The following is a 23,940-nucleotide window of genomic DNA, read 5'->3' as shown; positions in this document are numbered from 1 at the left end:
TTTATTTTGAAGCCATGCAGCATGTTGCTGTCTGGCACAGGAAACAGGAGAAATTATTCTGCAACGTTAATGTATTCAGACCATGGAAACCACATTTTGTAGCTAAACCTTGAACACAGGAAAAGGACAGGACTTAGCAAGATACTTTATTTATAAAACCACCATGTATGTGTTATTAACATTTTAGTGACACATTATTAATAGAAAGCTTCATGTCATATACATTTATTAAAAAGGTATTTCTTGTAAATGCCTTAGCATTTTCTTATATTACTGTAACATCCTTTATACCTTGTCATTCAACTAAAATGTTACCAATATTGCTAGATTACCAGATCTAAGGAAGATAAGTAAAATAACTGCATAAATATTTAAGCCTCCATTTTAGTTTGTTGTAAGTAAAACTTTGACAAACGCCATGTTTACCAGATCATGGTCAAAACAGCAGGAGAACACAAACAGTGCTTAACCCGCAATGCTTACTGTACAAGCATTAATAACACTGCACGTGTTGACAACAAATATGGCTTATTACATGTATAAACCTTGCTTGTATCATGCTTTGTCTGCTTTTTAATTCAGTTTACCACAAGTCCATTTGTTTCAAGCTCCAACTTTTAAACACTGATTTAATTGTGTATCACATCCTTTTTTTTCATGCTAAATGGCCACAAGTTTCCGTGCCTATGAGGGTTTTGTTTCTGGTTGTTTTAATTAGGGTTGATGTTGGCAGGCTAGTTCGGGGAAAGCCTCCGGACTCATAATTCATAATCTTGCGGCCAAAAAAAAAAAGGTGGTCTGGGCTTGGTTGACCTTGATTTTGAGAGATGGGGTTTATTGGGTAAATTTAAGGAAGGAGGGGGGTGGGGGGATTTAGTAAGCTGAAAAGGACTCTTGTTTTTAAGAGGCAACCTGGTGTTTTTAAATGAAAATTTATGGCACTGGCATCATTTCAGGAAAATCTAACATTACAGTACTAGTTCAGTAGTTTAAAATGAAAATGCCAGTGTTGAGGGACTTGCTATATAGACTTGCTAAGCATTATGAATTTGGTGCAGTTTCAAGCCTTCATCCAGTAATACTAATCAACTGCTGTGCTTTGGCTGTCCATACCCCATTCAGTCTGCATATTGCCAACAGGGCAGTTCAGTTTGATTTGAATGTCATTGGAAACAATCACCCCATGTACTTTTATTTGTTAATTAATTGATTTATTTATTGCGTGAATTAACACTGTTGAAAAACTGGTTTAAGCCTAAAATAAAATTATCTTCGGATCCTCTTTCGTAACAAAATTCACTTGGTTCGTTTAGTAGGACTTTTTTTTTTTTTTTTTTTTTTTTTTATTACACTGAACAAAATTATAAACGCAACATGCAACAATTTCAAAGATTTTACCCAGTTAAAGTTCATATAAGGAAATCAGTCAATTGAAATAAATCCATTAGGCCCTAATCTATGGATTTCACATGACTGGGAATACAGATATGCATCTGTTGGTCACAGATACCTTAAAAAAAAAAAAAAAAAGGTAGGGGCGTGGATCAGAAAACCAGTCAGTATCTGGTGTGACCACCATTTGCCTCATGCAGCGCAACACATCTCCTTCGCATAGAGTTGATCAGTCTGTTGATTGTGGTCTGTGGAATGTTGTCCCACTCCTCTTCAATGGCTGTGCGAAGTTGCTGGATATTGGCGGGAACTGGAACACGCTGTCGTACACGTCGATCCAGAACATCCCAAACATGCTCAATGGGTGACATGTCTGGTGAGTATGCAGGCCATGGAAGAACTGGGACATTTTCAGCTTCCAGGAATTGTGTACAGATCCTTGCGACATGGAGCCGTGCATTATCATGCTGAAACATGAGGTGATGGCGGCGGATGAATGGCACGACAATGGGTCTCAGGATCTCGTCACGGTATCTGTGTGCATTCAAATTGCCATCGATAAAATGCAATTGTGTTCGTTGTCCGTAGCTTATGCCTGCCCATACCATAACCCCACCGCCACCATGGGGCACTCTGTTCACAACGTTGACATCAGCAAACCGCTCGCCCTACAGTTGAAACCGAGATTCATCCGTGAAGATCACACTTCTTCAGCGTGCCAGTGGCCATTGAAGGTGAGCATTTGCCCACTGAAGTTGGTTACGATGCCGAACTGCAGTCAGGTCAAGACCCTGGTGAGGACGACAAGCACGCAGATGAGCTTCCCTGAGACGGTTTCTGACAGTTTGTGCAGAAATTCTTCGGTTGTGCAAACCCACAGTTTCATCAGCTGTCCGAGTGGCTGGTCTCAGACGATCCCGCAGGTGAAGAAGCCGGATGTGGAGGTCCTGGGCTGGCATGGTTACATGTGGTCTGCGGTTGTGAGGCCTGTTTGACGTACTGCCAAATTCTCTAAAACGACGTTGGAGGCGGCTTATGGTAGAGAAATGAACATTCAATTCTCTGGCAACAGCTCTGGTGAACATTCCTACAGTCATCATGTCAATTGCACGCTCCCTCAAAACTTGAGACATCTGTGGCATTGTGTTGTGTGACAAAACTGCATATTTTTTAGTGGTCTTTTATTGTCCCCAGCACAAGGTGCACCTGTGTAATGATTATGCTGTTTAATCAGCTTCTTGATATGCCACACCTGTCAGGTGGATGGATTATCTTGGCAAAGGAGAAATGCTCACTAAAAGGGATGTAAGCAAATTTGTGCACAAAATTTGAGAGAAATAAGCTTTTTGTGTGGATGGAAAATTTCTGGGATCTTTTATTTCAGCTCATGAAACATGGGACCAACACTTTAATGTTGCGTTTTTATTTTTGTTCAGTGTATTTTATTTTTCAAATGAGAAAATAAAGGGAAATACCTTTATTTCCCCTTGCCATACAGCCTTTGACAAATTGGCTTAAATTCTTTGGTAGTGCAGTTTGCACAAATTACTCCATGTCTTGCACCGTAGGTGCATACGTCTGGCCTGCCCAGCTTTGAGGAGTAGTCAGTAGGGTTGTTGCGATATGCCGGTATCATAGTTGTACCGGTATTTTTTTAAAGATGATAAAAAATACCAGGGGGAAAGAACACAGCTGCTTTCCTTAACGAAGTATGGATAATAGTCAATTGGTTAACTGCTTGTTAAAGTTAATGACACCTCGATAGAAATGGCTTCGCTGATAGCTTTGTGATGGGGGTATAGAGGCGTAAGGAAGCAGAAGTAAATAAAAGAAACCAAAACTCGAGTAAGAGACACAAAGTACTGTTAGTTAGTGCTCCAGCTGAGAGCTAGGTTTATTTTGTTTATTAGCGGTTGTTTCACCACTGCAGTGTAAAAAAAATAAAACCAACACTGGTTTAAAACTGTAAATCAAGACTCCAGCCTGATAATTTACAATGTCATCAGCCACTCAGTCACATTACAATTAGCAAAAGCGTGCCATCAGCAGTTTAAATACAGTCTACAGATGTCATTGGTGCTCAATCACTGAGGACAATACATCAAAACAAGTCCTTGTGTGTAAGCAGCTTGTCATACGATCATGGTTATGACCTCTGTTTACTCAAGGCTGCAGAATCCTATTTTACTACAGTATACTTGAGAAGCGATCGTTGGTTGATTTAATGATTATTAATCCAATGGTCTGATGACCAGCCAGCAAATAATAATGAACTGGCAACAGGCAATACACAACAATGTGTATTGCACAGTAATCAAAAGGGTTGCAGTCCCATAAATAATAAGGACAGTACTAACACACACAATTAGACACACACACACACAATCACAAGTCCAAAGTGAGTGCTCTCAGTGCTTGTGGTGAAGTACAATATAATACGTGATATATTTGTGAACAAGTGCTGATAACAATGTTAATCGTGACTGTAGTGCAGTGTTGATCTGGTTTTGTGCGGCCCTTGGCGACAGCTCTGGATTCGTGTTTAGCCGTCTAGTGCTATATAACAAAAACACAGACAGTTACTAAACAGAAAGGAACAAACAAACAAAACACTCACGAATATTTTCCCGTACACTTTCTCTGTGTCTCACACAGTCCTTCCAGTCGCTCAATAAAAACCAAGCGAAGGAAAAGATTTACAATTCTCCGGCCCCTTTTATGCGATCATGCATGACCCCTTGGTAAACGATTGCAGCTGACTCTATTCCCTGCAGCTGCTATCTCGTTTACCTTCCGGGTCAATACGTTTCTGCAACGGAGTCTTGCCCTCTTCCAGGCTGACCAACTTCCCAACTCAGGAAATGAACTTTCAGGCCAACCCGTCAAAAGCCTTTCCCTTTCGCTACTTAGCGCCCTCACAGGTCGGGAGGGAGATTTACAACCAGAACTCATTATATTTCTGTCACACTTATTTTCTGTTGCGATGCAAATCTCACAGTTTTTCATTAAACGGAGATGCAAAGCTCTGCAATCCCCCCCCCCTCCACCTCACCGTGCCGCAATCCAACTCCCTCTACATGCATATCACACAAAAACACTGCTGTACTCAGTATGTATTCAATGAATGTGTATTCACTTTATTGAAACACATTTTCACTAACAGAGAACACAAAAAAACATACCTGCACAATGCAGTGGCACAGTCACGTTTGATTACAAACAATGCAGTGTTTCCTGCATCATTGCACGATCCACGCTGCGTATGTGCCTAATCACGCGATGATCAAATTCAAAAAATGCTTTTATTGGCTGTACACATCATTGCACTTGATCAAGTACCACATTACATGTAGTCAATTTGCCCCAAATTGATTCTTATTAGCGGATTGCTTGGTTCTTACAAGCGGATTATTTTACGTTGGTTAGTATAGGAATGATTTTGTTCCAGTGGTTTTGATCACTATATGCGGTTGATTCTTATAAATGGACTGCACTGTATATCTGGAAGTAAATCATTAGTACTTACACCCTTGGCTGACAGTGAATCAGATCCATTGATCTGGTGGAAAGCTCAGCAGATAAATTTACCTAGACTGAACAAACTTGCAAAGAAGTATCTGCGCATACCAGCAACAAGTTCTCCATCGGAGAGAGTTCTCAGTACCTGTGGGTCTGTAGCAGGGCAGTAGAAAGCCCTGCACATGAAAAGTGGGCAGGGCAAAGCCCTGCTGTTTAAATAGATTGTTTATTTATTTATAGAAGGGGGTCTCCCCCTCCGCCCCTCTGCAGTTTATTGTTTTGTATTTGTTTTGTTGTAGTTGTTGTTATTATTATAATGATTATTGTTGTATTATTATTATCGTTATGGTTTATAAATATAGCAGCAGAGCCCTTTATTATTGTATTGTTTCGCAGCGTGGATGGGAAGCTCCATCCACATTAAAAACCTTGTGCAGAAGGTGACCATCTCCCGAGTTAATTAATTGTTTAAATTGTTGCTAATCGGGAGATGGTCACCTGTATATGAAAAAAAAGGTTTTTCAATTGTTCTGTAGGTCTGGGGGTTCAATTGTTCTGCAGGTTTGGGGTTTCAATTGTTCTGTAGGTTTGGGTTTTCAGTTGTTCTGTAGGTTTGGGTTTTCAGTTGTTCTGCAGGTATAGGTTTTCAATTGTTCTGTATGTTTGAGTTTATTGTAAAGCACAGCACACATTAAAAGTGTTCTTAAAAATGCAAATCCTTACGTGTGATGAGTTCTTGACACCCTCTGCACCACCCACCATGTTACAAATAGTATGCAAGTACAAAAAAATTAATAAAGTAAAGTTTGATAACAAATTGTAATATATTGTGATATATATATATATCGTATATCGTCTGTAACATCTAAAATACTGTGATATTTTTTGGGGGCCATATTGCCCATCCCTACTAGTAAGCAATCTCTACTGGGCCTCCACTGTTGTGAGACAGACGTGTTTCCACTTTCCCATAAAGAATGTGGCCAGGAGGTACAAAAGGAGCTCAGCAGGTCCACTCTGCCCGCCTCAGAAAGGACATGCTGCTGCTGTCTCCAGGCATCCTGTGAGACGATGCTCAGTGTATAGTACTCTGGGTTTGCAACGCTCTGCACATGAAATGGTCATGCTGGCATTTTGGGCAGTAAAGAGGGATGTGTACTTGCATGAAAAACGAACAAAAGTTTAGTAGGATATGCCAAATATAAAGAATATCTAAACAAAGTTACTTAAAATAGTATATAGTATTAGTAACTGTGGTAGGGTTAAATAATGTTCAATGTACAGAATGCTAAATAGATAGGATTCCCCACACTAACTTGTCCAGATTGTTAAACGTAGTTGTGACAGGGCGAGGAGCCCTGCACATGAAAAGGGGGAAGGGCAAAGCCCTGTTGTAAAATCTATTTGTTTTGTATTTTGATTTCAATGTATTATTTGTTTATTTTAGAATGGGGTACCCCTGCGCCCCTGTGCTTATTACTTTGTATTTGTTTTGTTGTATTATTATTATTATTATGGTGGTGATTTATTATTTGTATATATGACGGCGTAGCCGTATTGTTTTATTAAATGTGACGGTGAAGAGCCGTAGGTTTTGTTTGGCAGCGTGGATGGGAAGCACCAGCCACAATTTTAAAACCTTGTGGTAATGTGTGGCTGTCGGCTAGTGCGTTGTTAAACTAGTCGGCAGTCACACGTAATTCATAAACTAGTGCAGATTGTGGCCGAGGGGTAATAGAATAATTATAAGCTAGTTAAACCCCTCAGCCATGGTATATAAACCTGCAGTGCTCTCAGTTGGGGGTGGAGAGAATGAGAGCGAGAGAAGGCGTTTGAAAACAAAAGAAACTAAGAAATCAAGGATCAGTGAAGGCTACTGCCCAGCCTGACTTATATTCCTTAGTGTTTGTGATTTTGTTTTGTTTGTTTATTTATTTTTACTCTGTGTGTTTATTTTTGTTGAAACCTTTTTTTTGTTATTTTTGAAAAATAAACGGCGCCGCAGCGTCTTTTGCCCTGCAGTACTGAGTTTGTTTTTGTTCCTGCATCGGCTACCCTGTCACAGTAGTTATAATATTTTATGATATAAGAGAAAATAATAAAAACAAATACATGCAAACATGCTTTACAGGTAGTACGTGAATGAAAGAGACTATTTAAAAAATAAAAATAAAAAATAATAATTCTTAGAAATTATTTTTACGTCTAACTTGACCAGTACAAAACTGACTCACTCTGCCCTATTTATTTATAACTTAAAAAAAGAAGTCAATGACTAGTATTAATTTTGTAAAAGCTTTGCTAGTGAGAAAATGAGAAAATGTAATAATATTAAATGCTGCTTGAAAAAGGCATTTTAAACAACAGATGCATTTTAAACCATGCAGAATATTTAAGTATTAATTTAAAAACATTTTATGCCTGTAAATATAACATCCTTTTCTGAATGGTGGTCTTTGATGCTGTGGTTTTTGGCAGCATTTTCTTCATTGGCAGATAAGTCTCACAGGCTTTTCAATCTGCGCTGTTTTGCTGCAGTTGCGTTGTTGTGGAATTTTTTTTTGTCCATTGAGATTTGAAAATGAATAAAAATATTTTGTTTTAGGCCTTAACTGTATTTATGCTGAAGAAAACTGCTACAGTATAACTTGCTTTTACATGCTAATGTTAAAGGGTCACCATTTTCCTTTAGTAGTGGTCCTGCTGGAAATCAGAGCTATGACAAGGAAATGCTGGGGCCTTTCTGTTTATTTATTTGGTTCTACTAGTGACTGAGATTCGGGTAAAGGGCACCTCTATATGCACTTTTCTGTGATGGTGTCTTCTGTAACTGGTTTCAAAATGACATTATTTTTTTTATTTTTTTTGCTGAGGGATACAGTGAACTTTCTATTGAGAAACCACCAATTGTCATTCTGGACTGCATTATTTGAGTGTAGCCAATTAGACCAAGATAGTTATGTGACATAAGCAATGACCCAGCGGGGACGATCTGAGAACACCAAACTTCTGACCCTGACCTTGTGTCCAACATGTGTCTCAGGAGATAAAAGACCACAGCACCGCCTAGTCCCACTGCAGCTGGTGCCTTGTTAGAAATATTGCAAAAACCCAGGATTCCGGATACAATCAGGGTGGAGAGTTTAATGCTTTTAACAGGTTTGGCTCTGTTTTCAAGAAGCGACCAGGAAACGTGATATTACAGGCCACCCAAACTCTTAACGGGAATGGCAGCACATACAGAAACTGCACTCCCTAGCAGCAGCTCCTAGCTATCTTACCTAGCTATCTCACCTGCTTTTTAGCTACCATAATCACTGTGGTGACTTTGGGCACAAGTTAAAGCCCTGTCACATGTCTACTACTAGGATGTTTCAAGAAAAACTGAAACTAACACAGCAGAATATCAAAATGTATTGTGTGAGCCATCGGAGAAGGGAATCAGCTCAGTTAAGAAATTGCCAGGAACCAGTAGCGCATATTCCCACTGGCTGGAAAGCAGTGCCCTATCACTTGATAGACTTGGAAAGGAAGTGCAGAGGAAGTAAATGCCACTGCTGGTTCAGAATGTTCCAGTGTGGTTGGAAACTTTGAAAAATGGCCTGGGTGAGAAGAACAAGACCTTATTGACAGGGTTCAATCCTGGTTAGGTCTGTTTCGCATCAACTTTCTGTACAAGTAGTGCTTTTTTTTTTTTTTTGCCCAGGGGCTCCTACCTCCCAGTTGTTTTTTTTTTTTTTTTTTATATATATCCTTTTTTTTTAAACAAGTTATGCAATCATATTTATTTTTCACCTTTTTAAGGAATTGTTGAAAAACAAGTACACATTATCCTAGCCTGGTTTAAAAATAGCATACTTTCCAGAGTCCTCTTATAAGTGTACATTTTTATAATGTGAACGCCTTTTTTTCTTTTCTAGAGAGCCTCATTCACGCCTGCTGATTTATGGGCTAAGGCTCACTCCAACATTTCCGTATGTGGTGGCATTGAAGCAATGGCTTGTTATGGTTTAAATTAAGCCTAGGCTTTTTTTTCTTGTCTGGTTTCTACCGGCAGCTGGGAATCATGCATGTGTGTCATGTAGAGAGTGCTGAAAGACAAAATCTTGTTTGTGCAAAATTTCATCATTATGCCTCCAAAAATAATGTCATACACTTGTTAGCTGAGTTACTAGACTATTAAGTAAACCACAGATTGCAAGCTGAACAACATGCCTACAGTATTCTCTCCCATATGGGGTTTGGCATTAATAGTTATTGCCTTGCTAAATTGCTCAATAGGAACCATTATATGCAGCATCAGAAGCATAACTTTTAGTACACCAGTCACCTCCACCCTTTATGGACTGAGGGCTTGTCCACACACTGTCATACTTTGTATTGGGGTCAAAACTGACCAATATACTGTAGCACTCATGGAAAAATATACAAACGTAAAAGTATTTTTTATTCAGAGAAATCCCATGTAAAAGGATACAGGTATTTCCTCTGTTAAAAGTGAAGGATTTGGTGCTGAGTTGGTTTCATAAGCTGCTAACTTTAAGTAAATATTAACAATCCCAATAAATAACTTGCGCCGCCCTGTACATACTCTAGCTGCCAATTTGCCTTTTGGCGTCTATATGTTATTGTAAGCTCAGTGTAGATTAAAAAAAAAAACACCACAAAAGGACAAAATATAGGGGTTGCTTTTCCTTCAATTCACTTCAATCCACCAATAAAGAAGGGGAATATCTATCTGCAGTAAACTAAACTGTTTCTGCTTATTAGTCGTATGAGATTCACAAACAGAACAATCTAGGGACCAACTCAATACAACAAAGCAAAGCCAACATTCAGAAGTTCTCTGAATAAACTCTTCATTGCTACAACAATGCTACTCATTTAGGAAGCAACACAGAGTTTACTAGAATAAACTGATGAAGTTACTGTACAACAAAGCAAATGAGTAACTGATGAAGTGAATTAATTTAGCGACTGATATCTTTGAACGTAGTTTAGTAAAGATTAGTAGAGCTATCGGTACTACTAAGAAGTTATGCTAAGCAAAGTAACTCATATACCAAATGTTTAAACTTCCACCCCTAATGGCCTTATTTGGAGTCCTCAGATTGTGATAACTCTGATACCATAACCCTACTATCTTATTGGTGCATCTGGGAAATGCACACACTCTCTCTCTTTTATCTTTTCAGGTTGACTCGTATTTGGCTGAGTTTCTGCTGGAAAAGGGCTATGAGGTGAGTGAGTGCAGACTGATGGAATCATCGGACCAGGGTTGTCCTGGCTTCCCCCATGTCCCTCGTGCTTCTCTCTGTTTTTTCAAGGAAGCCCAGATACATAGCATTGTCTCTAGAGAAAAACATGCAGCACAGGCAGTAGTGAAGCAAGCTGATTGTTCTGGTTATCTCTTTGCTGTTGAATTCTCTCCATTTGCGGCTGTGTTTTTCTGTACAGGGTGGAGGGGGTATTTGGCCCACACTCACACATTTCCCAAAGTGGCCAGATAAGTACCAGCCTTTGCAAAATGAATGTTCCAGGGAATAAAGAGAATAATTTATGATGCAATCCACCACATTAACCACAAATGAAGTCATTTCAGATTCGGAAATTGCAGTGAGCAATAAAGTTACAATAACAGTGGGGATTTTTCACAGAAGGCCATATTTGTCACTGTACACAAACTGGAAACTAATCAAAGGGATGGAGGCAAAAAGAGATGTGGCAACTCATTTTGTAAAATGAAATAATACATAATCCCTTTCTAATAGCAATCATGCAGAACAAGTATGGTTTAATTAGAACAATGGAGGTTTCTGATGCGTCTGTATGTGTGGAACAGTTATATTTATATTGGAGGACGGTACAAGTGGAAAATCTGGGACTTGGTGACAATTCTTAAATACCAGAATACTTGACAAGTTATTTTAGCCCATATTAATCGCATAAAAGGAAGCATAACTTTACTGTATAAAAAGACATGGCTATTACCATCTGGTAGTGTGGAAGTGGTTAAAAGTTTGGAATACTTCTGAATACTACAGTACATGCAGTTTGTAGAAAGTACTCTTGGTACACTACAGGGATCCGTACTGTGTTTGATGTTTACATGTATCTCAGTTTTGACACTGGTTCCGAGGTGAGTCTGAAGTGAGTCTCCAAAAGAAAAGTTTGAGAACCACTGCTCTAATAGATTCACACTTGTTTGGCTGAACAAGTTCCGTTGATTTACGACCGGTTTACCCTATCGGACTCTGCCACGCTTCGTCCTGTTGATTCTTGCAGCCTGTCATCCGTTTCCCCATATGGCAGTTAGTGCAGCCTCAGATCTAGCAATGGTACCACGAATTTTCCCTGCGTTTTTTTTTTTTCCTATACAGGACAACAGGAAACCGTCCATACAGTAGCGATCTCATTGGTCAGCCTTGAAATCCTCTGCTCGGTTTTTGATTGGTTTGTTACTGCTTTTTGTTTTTGAGCAACTCGATTGGTTGCAGGATTGTTGCTGCTTTTTTGTTGAAATTCAGACAGTCAAACAGTAAATACCTTTGTATTGGTTGCAGATCTGTGAACGGCAAATACCACTTTTTTTGTTGTTGTTTTCTATTACTTTTTTATTATTTCACACTTCAATATGAAGAATTTTTATCTGGACGTTGGTTAAATGCAGTTAAAAAATACATTATAAAATGTATTGTTATAATGCTGCATGCAGTGGTTCTAAACCGTGATATAATCTGAGGTATAGTAACTGTTGGGTAAGTCACTAGGCCCGTGGCACTATTGTATCACTGCGCCTATTGAAATAATGGTAATAAAAAAAAAAAACAGCTGTCAGACTACCTGGCAGTCATGGAATATACCACTGAAGGCATCACTTTTGAGCCGTTTGCACCGACGACAATCAATAAATGGGTAGAATTAGAAGCTGCATCGGCTCATATTCGCAAGTCTCCCAAAAGCGAAGAAAAGAAAAAGTTAAACCGTCACACTGAGGTACAGAACTCTAACATTGATGTGCTAGAAAAAACTTGAAATGAATGTCACCAAACATACCAGTTGGGCTGTTAAATGCTTTAATGACTGGCTGTCTGAAAAAAAAAAAAAAATAGATATTGAATTCACACAACTAACAAAAGAGCTAAATAATGTCCTTACCGAGCAATACAGAATCAGCAGCTATGTTGGGCTCCGTGCCGGACTGAACAGACATTTAAATGACCCCCCGTTAAGTTTATCCTGGTGTCTAATAAGCGACACATAATTCACAAGTTCAAACAACGTGTTTGTGTTTACAATTAAAAAACTTAGACGAGAAGGCTGGGATAAAACACATCATCATCCTGCAATAACTGAAATATATCTTCAAATAATTAAACATTTTGAAGCCCTGAACCCTGACACAGCTGTTGGTCTTGTGAGTAAAGTTTGGTTTGACGTCCAGTTACATTTTGGACACAGGGGAGAAGAAGGAAACAGACAGCTACTGGCAGATTCTTTTGTTATAAAAACAGATGAAAATGGAGTTAAGTATGCCACCATGACCTTTAACGAAAGTACAAAAAAATCACAAAAATCCCTACAAACAGGACAAAGAATGTCACCGCGGATTCAAGTTTGAAGAGCCCGGAAATCGCTTGTGTCCAGTAGCATCACTAGAGAAGTACTTGTCAAAACTTCCAGCAAATCCGCCTGCCTTTTATCTTCACCCTAACAAAGGAAAACAAAACACGTTTAATTAATCGCAGTGTATGGTATAGGCTAGAGCCAGTGGGAGTGAATTACCTAGCAACAGTGTTGCCTAGAATATGCAGAAAGGCACCACACAAATATATACCAATCATTGCATCTGCAGTACCTTAATACAGAAACTGTCCAACGCTGGATTGCAAGCGAGAGAAATTATGTCCGTCAGCAGTCACAGATCGGAGAGCTCCCTGCTGAGTTATTGGGAACCGTTGTTAGAAAATCAAAAGCGCTGGAGCAACATTTTGATGGAGGAAAACTCCACAGCATCGCCAAACAAAAAAATAAGATCAGATGAAAGCAAACCCCCTTCCTGCACTTCAATGTCAATTGACAGTCACTTTAAGAATTGTACAGTTAACAGCAACATTCAAATTAATGTCTATGAACACAAAATTGCAACTCAAATAAAGAAAAAATCTTACCAGAGTATCAATCGTTCATAGGAACTATTTTTTGTTGCGGAAGGTTATCCTTCAAAATTTCTTAATACATCTTCAGAAACTTGTATTTATTTATATTTACGTTAGTGAATCCATTTTATAAGAGCATGTGACAGGCTGACCGGGGTAAGGAGACTTAGTCAGGATGTGCAGGGAAAATAAAAGACTTTTAATTAAACAAAATACACAAAACAAAAGGGACGATGGCCAACCAAAAAGACAAACACAAAAATAGGCTTTAAACACATACTATATAAAAAGAACCACTCACTCACACTCTCTCACTCACACACACACACTCTCACTCACTCTCTCACTCTCTCACTCTCTCACTCACACACACACACACACACACACACACACACACACACACACACACACACACACACACACACACACACACACACACACACACACACACACACACACACACACACACACACACACACACACACACACACACACACACACACACACACACACACACACACAGGTCTACTCACTCTCACAAACACTCACCAAATAACATACCTAACCACTCCCTTTTATACAGGTGCCTGGGCTAATTGGGCAATTCGCACCTCATTAGCCCAGGCACATTCCACACATTCCTCACACAAACTCACTCACTGAACCACACCCCAAACTCACTAATATCCACTCTAAACAATACATTAAAAACACAAAACCACCACAAAATAGGCTGCACCCCATCACAGAGCATTAAGGTACTTGAGGCCGTGGGTTACCGTGTATATTGTCACTGCTTGGTTGGTTGCAGGTACTCGGCTACACCTCAAACCTAACAATGCACCAATCAGTGACAATATCCATGGTAACCCATGCCCTCTCATACCTTAATGCTTTATTAGATTTATATTATAGTTTGCCTTATATTTTAATGCAGTTTACAAGCATATGGCATAACAAGGAACATTTACAAACATTTTCATATGGAGTATTTGAAAATTAAATGCAACACTAAAATATTAATAATAGTATACAATAAGACTAAATTATGTAGAATTTATTTTTTTAATAAATCAGTATTAACTACGTTTTATCTGAATATAGCTATATAAAGTGCGCCAAAAACATATTAGAGAATATTTTCTCTAATATTTTGTTAGGGCATTGGGCTTTGTATGTCTATGTATGGATGTAATTTGTTTATGTTCTAATGACATGGTGCTTGTCTTCTCAGTTTGTCCTGACAGGAACAGCACACTTTTTTCCTCTCAGGATAGTTTGTCCTGACAGGAACAGCACACTTTGTCCTTAGGAAAGCTTGTCCTGACAGGAACAGCACTATGTTTGTCCTCTCAAGAAAGCTTGTCCTGACAGGAGTAGCACACTTTGTCTCCTCAGTGAACTCAACGTCCTTTGAGGAATGATGCAGAGTGTTCTAGATGCAGTTTAAATAACACAAAAAATAATCCATATTGACATATAAATAATGTTTCTATCCATCTATCGATCGATCGATTTTTTAACAGCAACATAATTTAAATGTCCTTGTTAATTAAATTTATAGACTAATTTTTGTCTCCTCTAGGTGCCAAAAATGGATGAGACACTTGTGAGGTCATTTGAAAAGTGTCTAAGAAGTCAAAAAGGAGTGTCGCAAACTATCAAGATTATCAGTTCATTGGATGAGGTTCCGCATTTAATTCAAGAAAAGCTCAGTCAATTGGATAAAGAAAGCCAAGGCCATTTCACTCGGATGGTTAGAAGACGTGATATAACTTATTACAGGCATAGGCGGCAGGAGAAAATATTATTTGGAAGGGGCTGATTAAAACTTAACCCTTTGCGGTCCTATGTCGGACCTGGTCCGACATTGCAATTATTCCTATCAGGTCCCCCTGTCCGACATCATCAAAAAGATGCAAAAAACGGGTTTTTAGTCGTTTTTTCTACGGAAAAAGCCGAGAACCATTCAATGGCCGAGTGGGAGCGACAGGAGCCGAGACAAGCCGAAAAAATAAATAAATAAAAATAAAAGGGCGTATCTCATGAATAGTCATACTTGCCCCTGGCATCAGATAGAGGCGGTCATAAGGAAACAAGCTGGCTGATACTGCATCAGCGCTCAGAGAATATCACGGACATTTGCAGAGCTTTTTTGAGATGTTATAGTAATAAAATAATGACTTGGATTGCATTATTGAGGCGTTTGGTGATAAAACGAGTGATCAGGAGATGATTGATCGGTATGTACAACTATTATTATTATTATTATTATTTATTTCTTAGCATATGTGAAAGCTATAGCGAACGAAAGGGTGGGGCGGGGCTGGAGATGCCTAGTGAGTGCTTTGTTGATATGCAGGGCCTTTTAAACCCGTTTGACTGTGGAACAAAAATACTTTTAAACGGCGCATCTAAAATTAACTGCGCGTGTGAAAATAAATTGGACATGACGCGCCTGACGCGCACTTAATAAATTGACTGCAAAGGGTTAATAGCTTAGACACTGGCTGCAACTGTGCTATTCTTTTGCTAATACAAATGATATGCATCTACTTGCTGCAATGCATGTATTGCAGTATTCATAATACTGTAGCGGGTTTATAGTAAAAATGAGATAATGTGCTTGTTAATCATAAAAAGTAAATTTTGTATTAAATCAATTGTCGCTCAGATTCTATTCACAGCAACACAATAAACAGCAACCGGTCTGGCACTGCACACGTGACGTAAGCCACACACAAGTCTAAGCCTCTTCCCTTTTAAAGGGAAATCCCCACTTGATCAAAAACCTAAGTTAACCTCTAAGAGGACAGGGACACCAATTAAGCACCAAATCTATCGGGGCGATTCGTGCACACGAGCAAGCACACGATGAAACTTCTACAATAATAACACCGCATACAACCACAACGAACACAAACAACGCTAGCTACCCCCCCAAGTTCCCAAACTGAGAACTTTTATATCACGGTTCAATATTTAATTATTAAAGCACCAAATTAAACAAACTAATAATAAAAATAACAGAAATAACTGGACTCATTGTTCAATTGATATTTAACCACTCATTAGCCGCTAATAAAATGCCAGTAATATCAAACTAAACAACCACCTCGCAAAAATGAATAAGAAAACCATGATCTTACCTTGCTACTCTAGCAGAAGTTTCCTGTTTGATTTGGCCGAGTACAGCCTCACAATCTCTGCAGGATCGATTTTTCTTGTAATGTCCGACTCAATATTCAGAATAGACAATGCAGAAAAACGTTCTTGGCTCATTGTTGTTCTTAAGTAGGTTTTAATCCGCCACATTGCAGAGAAGGAGGTTTCTGATTTTAGAGATAGGAATAGCGCTTAGTCCAACTGTCTGTATACCGTCTTTGAGACAACTGTAGATCCCGTCTGCATTTCTGGATTGTGAGCAGTCCTTAAACATGAGAAATCGCTCGTACACATTCAAGTCAGTGCCCACATAGCGAACACAGATCTAAAGTTGCTCTTGCTTGAAACATCGCCCTTCATCAGTTATCAGGCAGTAAAATCCCACATTGCGCACATCTTCAGCTGTTTGTTTCCTCACCAGGTCAGTCACAATATACAGGATCTCGTTTTGAATTTCATGGCTTGTCATTTTGAATGTGCCATGCAGTTTCCTTTGAAATTGCTTGACATATTTTGACGTTTCCTTTTCACCATGCCCTCTAAAGGCAAGTCCTTGGCGTGACAGATAAAGTAGCAAATTGATAGTTTTTTTAGCATATCCTCTGTTTTCCTCAACTGTCATCTTAAGAGAGTTTGACAAGTGACACACAACTGAGCCCGATTTACTTGCGGCCTGGTAATTTTTCCACTTACTCAAACAATCCAAATGAACCTTGCAGGTAGAGTGAATGTTTAGCTTTTCATTGATCTTTTTCAAATCTCACTACACCTTCTCCATGAACGTGTTATACTTGTATTCAGAAGAGCAGTATTATTATTATTTGTTTATTTAGCAGACGCCTTTATCCAAGGCGACTTACAGAGACTAGGGTGTGTGAGCTATGCATCAGCTGCAGAGTCACTTACAATTACGTCTCACCCGAAAGACGGAGCACAAGGAGGTTAAGTGACTTGCTCAGGGTCACACAATGAGTCAGTGGCTGAGGTCGGATTTGAACCGGGGACCTCCTGCTTACAAGCCCTTTTCTTTAACCACTGGACCACACAGCCACCTATAAATTCTACCTGGATAGTAAAATTTTTTACCTGGATAGCAGAATACAGCATCGGAAGGTACACTGTATTCAATAAAAAGATATCGGTCGAACAATGGCGATGAGAATGATCGATTTTGCTTGCCCGAAGTACTCAACTTCAACTGTACAGGTCCACTCGATGAGTCCCCAAGTTTTAAATAAATCAAAAAACCACAAGCAGCAGTAGCAGTACTACTTACATTTTTATCTGTGGTGTGTACTTTGTCGGTAATTTTTTCCCTTTTATGTTGATGAGGGATTTCCACACTGACTGCAGTATTTTCCGAGCTGGTGGTTTGTGAAATTAGCTTCGGCTGAATTTCCTCATTGTCTGCATCTGTGGTAGAACTTGACTGTTTTCATTTAAAAAAAACTTTATGTCCACTGACATTTTCACCACTTTGCGTGCTCGCAATACTACTGTGCACTGGACATAAACCAATCTCAAACTGCAGCATACGTTATGTAATTACGTCAAAATCATGAGACCCTTCACTTGCGTCCCGCCCCCATCCACAGTAAAGGAAGCCACAGCACTCTGCGAGGCTGCGGTGATTTTGAGTACCTTGCAAGTTCGTTATGGGGTTTAAAGTAATCTTTGCATTAAGGATTTAGAAAAGTTTGTTAATTTTTTTTTTTAATAGTTACTGTACGTTTGGGGGGGGCTGAGCCCTGTCAGCCCTGGCCTTCCGCCACCTATGATTACAGGTGTGACCGACAACGCAAACCACGTGGCACCTCATCTGGAAAGCCCACAGTGACAACCGCTAATGCCTGTTGTTCCTATGTTTCATTTCAAGTGCTGAAGGAGTGCTTTAGTAGTTTGTGAACAGTTGTCTCATAATGGCCATGATATTCAGAACAGAGAGTGAAAGAGGGTAAATCCCATCGATCCAGTTTGTTAGGCCTAGTTAATATCTTGCTGTCTTTAAATATGACGACAACTTAAATGATCTTAAAAGCAGTAGAATGGGCACAAATGCATGGCCATCATGATGTTGCTGACAGAAGATATTACTTAACACGGTTGTTTACTTTATTTTTAACATTTCTGGAAAAATAAGCTGTGTGCTACTCCTGTCAGGACAAGTTCCTAAGAGGACAAAGTGTGCTGTTCCTGTCAGGACAAGCTTTCCTGAGAAGACAAGCTCCATACAGCCTATTTGTCATTAGAACATAAACAAATTACATCCATACATATACATACAAAGCCCAATGCCCTAACAAAATATTAGAGAAAATATTCTCTAATATGTTTTTGGGGCACTGTATATAGCTATATTCTATATATTCAGATAAAACATGGTTAATACTGATTTATTACAAAAATAAGTTCTACATAATTTAGTTGTATTGTTTACTCCTGACAGTTGATTGTGTTTAATATTATAGTGATGCATTTAATTTTCAAATACTCCATATGAAAATTCTTGTAAATGTTCCTTGTTATGTCATATGCTTGTAAACTGCAATAAAATATAAGGCAAACCAGCTTTTTTTAACCCCATTGAACCAATGTCCAGATAAAAAAAATTCTTCATATTGAATGTGAAATAATAAAAAAGTAAAAGAAAACAACATAAAAAACTGGTACTTACCGTTCACAGATCTGCAACAAATACGAAGATATAGGATAATAGCGAGCAAACAGCAATAGCTTATAGTCCTTTTCTGTTGTATAGTTCCGTTTGCTTGTCCATATATTGTCAATATGTGAACTTTCACTCTTTATTAAGAATCATGCAGTCTATTTTCTTAAGGATTTCTTGAGTTCCGTTGAACTTGGGCCCCTTTGGGGAAAAGAAAATGTTTAAGTTCACACGTCTAGTTTTGTGGTTATCACCTTTATTCTAGGCGTCTGCATAGGTCTAGGATGAGATATGTGTTTTCCCACTGTTTGTGTTATTGGCTGTTTTTTCTAGTTCTTGTTTTAAGTTCATTCAACGGTTATTAATGTCTTTATTTGAAACAGTTCTTTTAATTAACCCTTTAACCCTCTACACATGCGCAATATCAAAGTCGAAATGGTGGACATCATTAGTGTTTTCTTTCCTGCAACAAAGCCAATGACTGTTGTTGATCTATATCATATTGTATACCACAGTATTTATGATTGGTTATTGCACTGATTATTAGCCTTGTCTTCTGTGCATTTAAATTACAAAAATAACAAAACTGCAGAAGAAATGTAAACACAGAAAGATTTATGAGTCCTGTGACAAGTTTTTTTAATTTTTTTTTACTAGATCAGGTGCATTTTTATAACTATATGTGGAAAATTGATACTAATGATTCATACTAATACAGCTTTCATTACGGTGTCCTGTTACAGACATGATTAATCTTGTCTCCAGACCAGCGTCAGATAGAAGCTGAACAGTTGTTGCGCTCACACAGTGATTTGTGTACCTTTTGGTACCAGTGGTTTGTAGGTATACCAAGTAGGTTGTGTGGCGTCATTTTCAGGAGAGAAAGGCTTTGACTGAAGGTTGAAACATGGTGAGTTAGGAGGCATTTTAGAGTGGTATTTAATGAGAGATTGTATTGGGCTCATTGGGGCACTGGGCTTTTCAAAGATACAGCCTCAAAGCATAGATTTATTTATTTATTATCTGTGTTTTCTGTGGGTTTGTTATAGGTCACGGTAGCATATCGTATTGGTTTTGAAGGTGTTTGCAGGCAGCTCTCTCAGACCCTTTCTGCCACGACGGGCAAAGTGTAACTGTATATCAAACACTTTATATAGAAGCCCCCTTGGTTCATTGATGTTCAAGGTGATGCCAGGTGATTTAAGTTTCTCTAGATCAGATTTAGAGATAAATTAATGCTTTTCAGATTTGTCTTTTGCTTATTATCATTCCGAAAAAACATTGTTTCCAGAAGTAAAATCAGTATTGTGCAAGATATTTATGTTTCTACTGTGAGGAGGATTATTAAGATGCCTATTTATGCAAGCTCTGATAGAGATGTAACTTTGCACATTGTACTTGTTTCCTTTTGCATTCCTTACAGAGGCTTAAAACTGTCTAAGTCGCTGTGGCAAAGTGGTTTGCAGTGCGCAGGTGTAGAGGTGATGCAGTGTTCAAAAGAATGACAAACAACAAAGTTCCTGGTGAAATGATGGTTTTAATTGTAATCCAAAGTCACTTGACAACAGTAAATAATAATGAGAACTGACAATACACAATGATGTGTATTGCTCAGTTAAATCCACGGGGTTCGGTCCCGAAACAATAAACACAGTTTTAAACACACACAAGACACACAGACGATCACAAGTCCACAGTGAGTGCTAAAGCACGAGTGGTGAAATACAATTTATTCGTGTACAGTTGTGAAGTGTTGTCCAGGTTTGGTGCTGGCCTTAAGCGACAGCTCCGGATCGTGTTCGCCATCTAACAAGAACAAACAAGAATAATTAGACATGACAAACAAACAAAACACTCATGGTTACTTTACAGTTTTTCCTTTCGTGGTTCACACCCCCTTGGTTAGCGAGTGCAACCGTTTCTCCGCCAATCCGTGGTTGCCACATCGCTTCTCTTTTGGGGCAATGATTTGGTGACCGTAGCTCCGCCCCCTTTCTAGATGGCCAACTTCCCCTAACCCTTGGAATGAATTGTCCGACCATCCAGTCCTGGGTTCTCTGTTCCCTTTACGTCCTCCTATCACAGGTCGGGAGGGAGATTTATAACCGATTCATTCTTTCCATAGGCGGCATATATAAGAGGCTTGGGGAGGCTAAGCCTCCACAAAATAAATTGCCCAAACCCTCACAAGAAATTGTTCTGACCAACACAAAACATATTTGTGAGAGAAGAAGATCGATTTTTTCCCACAAACGTGCAAAGCAGGTCTAACAAACATATTTCTTGTTTTCCTACTGCGCAACCGCCAGACCGCTAGGGCAGCTGGGATATCAAAATCAACACTGTAGTATAGATACAGGATTTAGTTGCATTTCTGTGTCATTGGAGGAGACAGTGCTTGGCTGGTTTAACGTCAATTCTTCCCGCCGATCTGAGCCCCTATATATATGCGCACTGCTTTATTATTATTTATCATCTTATTGTTTGCGGCGCAGATGCAAAGCTGCCACCATTATTTGTTATTGTTTAGTATTTTTGATTATTAAAACCTCATGAGGATGCGTGACTGATCAGCTACTGATTATTTAACTAGCTGACAGTCATGCATCCTTATTAAACTTGTGCAGACTATGGCCGAGGGGTAATAGGATAATTAATTAATAGCTAGTTAACCCTTCGGCCAGAATATAAAAGCCTGTTCATAGCCCAATATAGATATTCGAAACGGTAAGACTGCAGTTTTTTTTTTTTTGCAAATATACCTTATGAAATATGTTGAATGCCCCTTGATTATAAGTACGATAGTAAGTGTGCGTTTAGAAGCTTAATAGTCAGTAGTAATAATTGATTTAAATTGGTGTGAAGTGACCACTTAATTATATTGGGAGCACTCTTTTTGGTGAGGTCAACTAAAGGGTTAACCACTGTGGCATACTCGGGGATAAAGCGGCGGTAATAACCGGCTAATCCCAGTAGTGACCTCACCTGAGTCTTGGTTTTGGGGATCGCTGCATCAACCAAAGCCTAGATTTTAGTGACTACAGGTCTCATCCTTCCATTTCCCATTAAAATGTTGAGTCTCTGTCTTGGCAAACGCACATTTTCTCAAGTTAGCTGTCAGCCAGGCTACCCTTAGAGACTGAAGGACGGCTGCAATCCTAGCCAAATGCTGTCGCCAGGTGGAGCTGTAAATGACCACATCATCAATATACGCTGCTGCATATTCATGATGTGGGCGTAAAACCTGGTCCATCTCTGAAAGGCAGCGGGCGCACCATGTAGCCCAAACAGCATGGTTTTAAAGTGAAACAACCCCTTTGGTGATGAAAATGCGTTTTTCTCTCTAGAACTGCGGGTCCAAAGTGGAGATAAACCTCGCCTTACCCAGTCTGTCTAAAAGTTCGTTGACACGAGGCATAGGGTACACATCGAACTTGGCAATAGCGTTTACCTTCCTGAAATCCACGCAGAAGCGGTTGGTGCCGTCTTTCTTAGCCACTATGACAATAGGACTGCACCACTTGCTCCTGGAAGGTTCAATCACCCCAAGTTCGAACATGTCTCATACCTCTTTGCGAATGCCACTTTGTCGACTTTCTGGGTTCCGGTAAGGTCTCTCCCTCACGATGACACCTGGTGGAGAAATAATGTCATATTCAACCAAATTAGTTCTGCCGGGCAAGTCAGAAAAAAACATCGCTGAATTCCTCAATAAGCTTACGCAGCTCCCGTTGCTGATCTGGAACCAATTGTTCCCCCATCGGAATTCATTTTAGTGCCAGGAGTCTCTGGACAGGGGCCTAAATCATCCTCTTTGTTGCCTGGGGCTATAAACAAGACCTCCCTTGCCTTCCAGGGCTTTAATAAATTAATATGATAAATTTCACGTTCATTACGGCGATCGGGCTGTCTAATTTCATAATTCACCTTTCCTATAGCCCGGATCACTTCTTATGGCCCCTGCCATTTAGCACATAACTTGGATTCTGATGAGAGAAGTGGCAGCATTACCTTGTCTCCTGGTTGAAAGGTTTGAATTAGTGCATTTTTGTTGTAATGCTGCTGTTGTCGGTGCTGAGCCGATCTGAGGTTGTCCTGGGCCAAACGACCGACCAAATCTAGGCGATCTCTTAGTAGGAGCACATGCTTCACTACATTTTTGGATGAGCCTTTGTGCTCTTCCCACCCATCTCTCAACAGATCGAGGATGCCGCAAGGCTGTCGGCCGTACAAGAGCTCGAAGGGCTCTTGTACGGCCGGCGGTTTGCAAAAAGGAGGTAAGGAAGGAGCGTTGCCCAATGTTTTTGCTCCTGCGTTACAAACCGTCTCAGCATCGACTTCAAGGTCTGATTAAAACGTTCCATCAAACCATACGTCTGTGGATGATAAACAGACGTCCTGTTGGGACGTATTTTTAATATTTTAAATACCTGGTGTAACGTGTTAGACAGAAAATTGGTTCCATGATCAGTCAATATCTCTTTCGGGATCCCTACTCTCGCCATAATCTGTACTAACTCGGTGGCTATTGCAGCAGCACTAGTGGACCTCAGTGGAACTGCCTCTATTACCACTACTAATATATGCGTATACCCAGAGTCAGAAGGTAGCAGAGGGCCCACTATGTCCATTGCAATGCGTTCAAAAGGAGTGGAAATAATCGGCAGTGGAACCAAAGGGGCGGGGCGCACTCGACCCGGCGCTGCTCGCTGGCAGTCTGGGCATGTGACTACATATTTCGACACATCAGCATGAAGACCTACCCAGTAGAACTGAGCCAATATCCGCTCCCTCATCTTGTCAGCTCCGAGGTGCCCCGCAAAAGGGATATCATGCGCCAGCCTCATGATCTCGGTCCGACAAGACGGGGGAACCAATAATTGTGTTACAGGCTGTTCTGTGCCCAGGCTGTTCCATGCCCTCTTGATACTGAAGTGTGGATATACTAGCGCCCCAGCGCCATCAACATCCTTACCTTCAATAGACCAGACCTGCCCCCAAGCGTGCACTAGTGACGGGTCATTATGTTGGCCCCACACT

This window comes from Acipenser ruthenus, chromosome 3 (assembly GCF_902713425.1).
Source record: "Acipenser ruthenus chromosome 3, fAciRut3.2 maternal haplotype, whole genome shotgun sequence".
Lineage (NCBI taxonomy): Eukaryota > Metazoa > Chordata > Actinopteri > Acipenseriformes > Acipenseridae > Acipenser > Acipenser ruthenus.
This window is presented reverse-complemented; position numbering follows the sequence as displayed.